The sequence below is a fragment of the Arachis hypogaea genome, chromosome 14 (assembly GCF_003086295.3).
Source record: "Arachis hypogaea cultivar Tifrunner chromosome 14, arahy.Tifrunner.gnm2.J5K5, whole genome shotgun sequence".
Classification (NCBI taxonomy): domain Eukaryota; kingdom Viridiplantae; phylum Streptophyta; class Magnoliopsida; order Fabales; family Fabaceae; genus Arachis; species Arachis hypogaea.
Window position 1 is genome coordinate 59,838,841 of NC_092049.1, and position 6,000 is coordinate 59,844,840.

Genomic DNA, 6,000 nt, shown 5'->3' on the forward strand with positions numbered 1-6,000 from the left:
CCTTAAGATTCCTGGGTCTTTTCCATGCAGAATTAGCTTGGAATTGGGCCTCCAGCTCTCCAGAAATCGCCAGTCATGATTTCATTAAAGAGGTCACGTGCTGAGCATCACGCGTACGCGTGGGTCACGTGTACGCATCCCTTGCATTTTGCGATCCACGCGTACGCGCAAGGCGCGTGTGCGCGTCTATGGGGTTCTTGCTCCGCCACACGTATGCGTCACTTGTTGACGCGCCAATCCCAGCAGTTTGAATCCTCTTGTGCGTGTAAGTATGGAAAATATCAATAAAACCTCCCAAATTCTACACAAGATAAACCACAAAATTGGGGTTTATCAGATAGCCTGGCATTCCTCTGTTATCTGCTTAGATAACTGCTGCCTTGTTTGACTCAACTGGGCTTCTACATTCCTGTTAGAAGCCTGAGTTTCTTGCAAAGCCTCTTGCAATTCCAGTATTTGCTGGGCAAAGGCGTGTAGTTGATGAGTTAATGGGCTATCTTGTTCTGGAGGGTTAGATTCAGTAGATATAGCCTTAACCTCTCCTTTCATAGAAGTCATAGCAGATGAGTACAGATGTTGATTAGTGGCAATTGTCTCAATGAGCTCTTGTACTTCTTCAATGGTCTTTCTCATGTGTATGGAACCACTAGCAGAGTGGTCCAAAGACATTCTAGCCATGTCTGAAAGTCCATAATAGAAGATGTCTAATTGTACTCATTCTGAAAATATTTCAGTGGGACATTTCTTTAGCATCCTCCTATACCTTCCCCAAGCATCATAAAGATTTTCATTATCTCCTTGTTTGAAGCCCTAGATGTCCAGCCTCAGCTGGGTCATCTTTCTTGGAGGAAAGTATTGATTTAAAAACTTGTCTACTAACTGTGTCCAAGTTTTCAAGCTAGATCTGGGTTGGTTATCCAACCACCTCTTTGCTTGGTCCTTTACAGCAAAAGGAAAAAATAATAGTCTGTAGACATCTGGGTCTACTCCCTCATGGTGTACTATGTCAGCAATCTTTAAGAAATCTGCTAAGAATTCTGTAGGTTCTTCCTGTGGAAGTCCAGAAAACTGGCAGGTTTGCTACATTATGGTAATAAGTTGAGGGTTTAGTTCAAAGCTACTTGCTCTGATATCAGGTATGCTAATACTTCTTCCATAGAAGTCAGCAGTGGGGTTTGTATAAGACCCCAGAGTTCTTCTAAACTCTTTATTCCCATTTTGGTTCATGATGAAGAAAGGTAGAAGAAAAGAAAGAAGAAAGAAAGGTAGAAAAAGTAGAAGAAGAAATAGAAATAGAAAAGAGAAGAATTAAAAATATTTTTGTTTTTATTTTATTTATTTATTATTTTCAAAAATTAAGGTTAATAATTTAAAAAGAATTGAAAATTAGTTAGTGAATTTCCGAAAATAGAAGAGAGAGAAGAAGAAGAAATTTTTGAAAATTAAGATAGAAGAGTTAGTTATGAAGTTTTGAAAAAGAGAAGAGAGAAGATAAGTAATTAATTAAGAAAAGATTTGAATTTAAAATAAGATAAGAGATAAGGTAAGAAAAGATTTGAATTTAAAAATTTGAAATTAGAAAATATAAGAAAAGAAATTAAAAAGATTTGAAAAAAATTAAATTTTAAAATTGAGATTAAAAAGAAAAGATAAAAGTTTGAAAAGATTTGAAAAGGATAAGATTTGAAATTTGATTTTTGAAAACTATTTGATTTTAAAGTTTGAAATTTGAAAGTCGAATTTTTAAATTTTGAAAATTAAATTTTGAAATAAGATAAGATAAAATTTTTGAATTTTGAATGTTGATGAAAGATAAAAATTTGATTTTGAAAAAGATAAGATTTTTGAAAAGATATGATTTTTAAAAGATTTGAATTTTGATTTTTAAAACTAAGATAAGATAAGATAAAAATTTTGAAATTAAAATCTGAATTTTTATTGTGAATTTTCGAAAATTTGATTAAATTAAAGATAGAAAAGATATTTTTTTGATTTTTTGATTTAATGAGGAGAGAGAAAAACAAGTAAAAGACAACTTAAAATTTTTAGATCTAATGCTCCTTATTTTCGAAAATTTTGGAGGGAAACACAAAGAAACACCAAACTTAAAAATATTAAGATCAAAACACAAAGAAGACTCAAGAAAACTTTGAAGACTAACAAGAACACAAAGAACAAAACGCAAGAAATTTAAAGAACACAAGAACACATAAAGAATACCAAACTTAAAATTTTTAGAGAATTAAATACAAATTTTTGAAAATTAAAAGAAAAATAACAAGAAGACACTAAACTTAAAGATTTGACACAAGATTTAAACAAAGAAATTGTTTTTGAAAAATTTTTGAAAGAAAGATACCAAAAAATCGAAAATTGCAATAAGAATAAAAACAAAGACTCTAAATTTTGAAAATTTAACCAAGAATATAAACAAAAAGACTCAAACCAAAAACAAAGATTAATAAAAGAAAAGAAAAATATTTTTAAAAAAGTTTTTAAATTTTTCGAAAACAAAGAAGAGAAAAATAAAAATAAAAGACTCAGTTAAAAGACTCAATTAAAAATGATCAAGAAATAAAGTACCTGATCTAAGGAGCAAGAAAATCCGTCGATTTGTCCAAACTTGAACAATCCCCGGCAACGGTGCCAAAAATTTGGTGCACGAATCCCCACACCTTCGTACAATTGTACCAGTAAGTGCACTGGGTCATCTAAGTAATACCTGAGCGAGTCAGGGTCAATCCCACGAGGATTGTGGTTTGAAGCAAGCTATGGTTATCTTGCTAGTCTTAGTCAGGCGAATCAGAAGGTTTATGTTTAGATGCAGCTTGATTGTGAATTTGAAAGGAATCAGTAATAGGGATATATTGAAGGATTGGAATTGCTTTGCCTTTCTGAATTAACCCTGGTATTGCTATCTTTTTTTATTGTGAGTGATTTCTTCAATGGCAGGCTGTATGTGATTGACGCCATGGGCCATGGTCATTAATCTCCTCTGCTTTCAGATCAAACGCCATTGGCCGTGGTCATCCAATCTGATGGAGGGTGAAGCTCTAGCAGTTCATTCTCCTGGCAATCCTACTCAAAATGCCACAGACAAGGTCGAATCTTCCAGATCAGAGAATGCTGCTTCTTTGGATTCTCGCCTATACCACGGAAAGCCTAATATCCCCGAAAATTGGCTGAACTGGTATCTCGAGAAGTCCCCAACGAAGTTGCAGATTAGCCATTTGAGAGATGTATAAACAAAGCTGTTGGTTCGTGCTTTCCAGTCACGTATTCACACGAACCCAAGTAGACGCGAGTGTTTGTCAGGCACATTCATCCACTACAAGAAAAAAGGCCTATTGGCACCCTTTTTTCTTGCCACGCTTTAAAAGCGTGCCCAAAAGTGGTCTATGGACACGCTTTTGCGAGAATGGCCAATTATTTGTGATTTGGCCACGCTTTTTTTTGCCACGCTTGAAAAGCGTGGCCATAGAAGACAACTGGCACGCTTTTTCAAGGGTGGCCACTTATTTAAAATTTGGCCACGCTTTCTTACTGCCACGCTTGAAAAGCGTACTCATAGAGAGAAATCGGCACGCTTTTACGAGAGTGGCCACTGATTTGATATTTCGCCACGCTTTGTTTTTGCCATGCTTAAAAAGCGTGGCCATAGAAAGAAACCGGTACACTTAAAAAGCGTGGCTATTCCTTGTGTATTTTGGCACCGTAAAAAAACGTGCCAATAGAATTCCCTCCTCAAAAATTTAGTTTCCCACCTATTTTTCCCACACTTAACCTTTTTTTCTAAGTTATCAAATTTTACTACCCAACAACACACACTACTAACTTACACACTAACTAAAACAATGAAACCCTAAAAATTAATCTTCTCGCTCGAACCCTCTCAAACCCTAAAAGCTAAGGCGCCGCCAGCTTCATCATCGTGATCGGACCCAGCCCTGGTCGACTGTCTCTGTCGCGGTGCTGCTCACCTCATCTTCTCGAACCCAGCCCTGGTCGTGGTGCTCCGCGCCTGTCTCTATCGCGGTGCTGCTCACCTCATCTTCTCGAACCCAGCCCTGGTCGTGGGGCTCCTCGCCTCTCTCTGTCGCAGTGCTCGTCGCCTCATCTTCTCGAACCCAGCCCTGGTCATGGTCCTGCTCGCTTCTCTTTGTCGCGGTTCTGCTCAGCCTCATCTTCTCAAACCCAGCCCTGGTCGTGGTGCTGCTTGCCTCTCTCTGTGTCGCGGTTCTGCTCAGCCTCATCTTCTCCAACCCAGCCCTGGTCGTGGTGCTGCTCGCCTCTCTCTGTGTCGCGGTTCTGCTCGCCTCTCATCCTGCATCTGGCATCAAGGTTTGTTTTTTCTAGCTTTATCGATTTTGTTTACTTGCGATTATACTTGGTGCGTTCTTTCAATGTTAATTCTCTGCTTATTATTCAATTGCGGATCATTTTCTATTACTTTCTGGATGGTGATTGGTCATTGGTGCTGCATTATTGCTTTTACTTTAGGAGTTTAGAATTGTATGGAAAAGAAAACTGCTCTTACATCTACCTGAGATAGTAATTTTGATTTTCAAACTTAAACATCTCTGGAAAGCATTTGGCATTTAACATGTTCATGATGAGTATAGCTTTTCTCATAGGAGCAATGATGAGCATGGTGGTTTTCTGTTCTTCATGCCTGATATCCTACTTTAATTTGATCTTTCCTGTAATAAATTTTAAGGCAAAAATGCACATTTTTATTGGGGTGTTTGAAGGGTATTTTTTGCTTGTATTGATATATAGAACAAAGAAGATACATTACAATTCTGAGATAAATTGAAGCTCCTAAGTATGCACTATGGATCTATTGATTCTTTTTATTTTTGTTAACAAATACACATATCATGTCATGTGCTTACTAAATTCTAACTGTGAATTCTAACTCTTTTCTCTCTCTTTTCTTCTACAGTATCCTCCTTGTTACAAGGACATCAGTTTCTTGATCAATGAATCATTTACTGAAAACAATCTGTGTGAACTTGTTAGAGGAATTGATGGGGATCTTGTAGAAGAGGTAATTCTTTGAAAGTTCTAGTAAACCTTTTCTCTTGCATTTAAATGTATGTGAATTATCAATGTTTCTGTTTCCTGAATGTTTAATGGATTGAAAATGTATCTGGGCTGATCTGATCTGAGATTGAAAATTGGGGTTATGAAGAGATCTTGTGCAAAGCAAATTAAATATTGTGTTAAGATGAGCTCTGAAACATCTTAACATTTAATTAGAGGATTTAAATTGACTGAATACAGGTTATGAAAACTATGAATACAGGTTATGAAAACTCAAACAATGCTTTATTATATGACTATGGAGGATTTAAATTTTATGGTATGTGGTATTTATATTTTACTTTTTTTTGCAGACTGACACAGAGTGTTGTTAGAAGCTATTGGGTATATCAGATTCCTTCAGAGTCAAATTGAGGTCATTTATGGTCCTTCAATTCTCACATATTTGTACCATACATACACATTCCTTTACTAATAATCAGTTTTCCCAAACAACTACTAGGGGTGCACAGACCCGGACTGGCCCCGAAGGAATTTGGGCCGCGAAGACCCGGACCCGAAGTGACCCGAAGTGGACCCGGGAAAAAAAATGAAATCAGAAAGGGAAGTGAAGCCGGGACCGGGCCATGGCTCGGGTCACCCGGACCCAGCCCGGTGGCCCGGCCATATACACGTTACACACACACACAAACGCGTTACAGCCTTACAGTACAGGTTTGAGGTTTCTAATTAGGGGCTAGGGCAACACAGAACACGCATCGCATTCACTGCCTCGTGCCTCCTTCAGCAGCTCAGCGCCTCAGCCCTCGCCCCTCAGCCATTGAGGCTCACCCCCACACCCCAAGTCCCCACTCCGGCACTCCCCACGCCCCACTCCGGCTCTGGCAGTCGCCACTCCCACGGCGCAGGCCGATCCGGTGACCTTGACCTCATCTTCTCTCCCCACGGCCTACT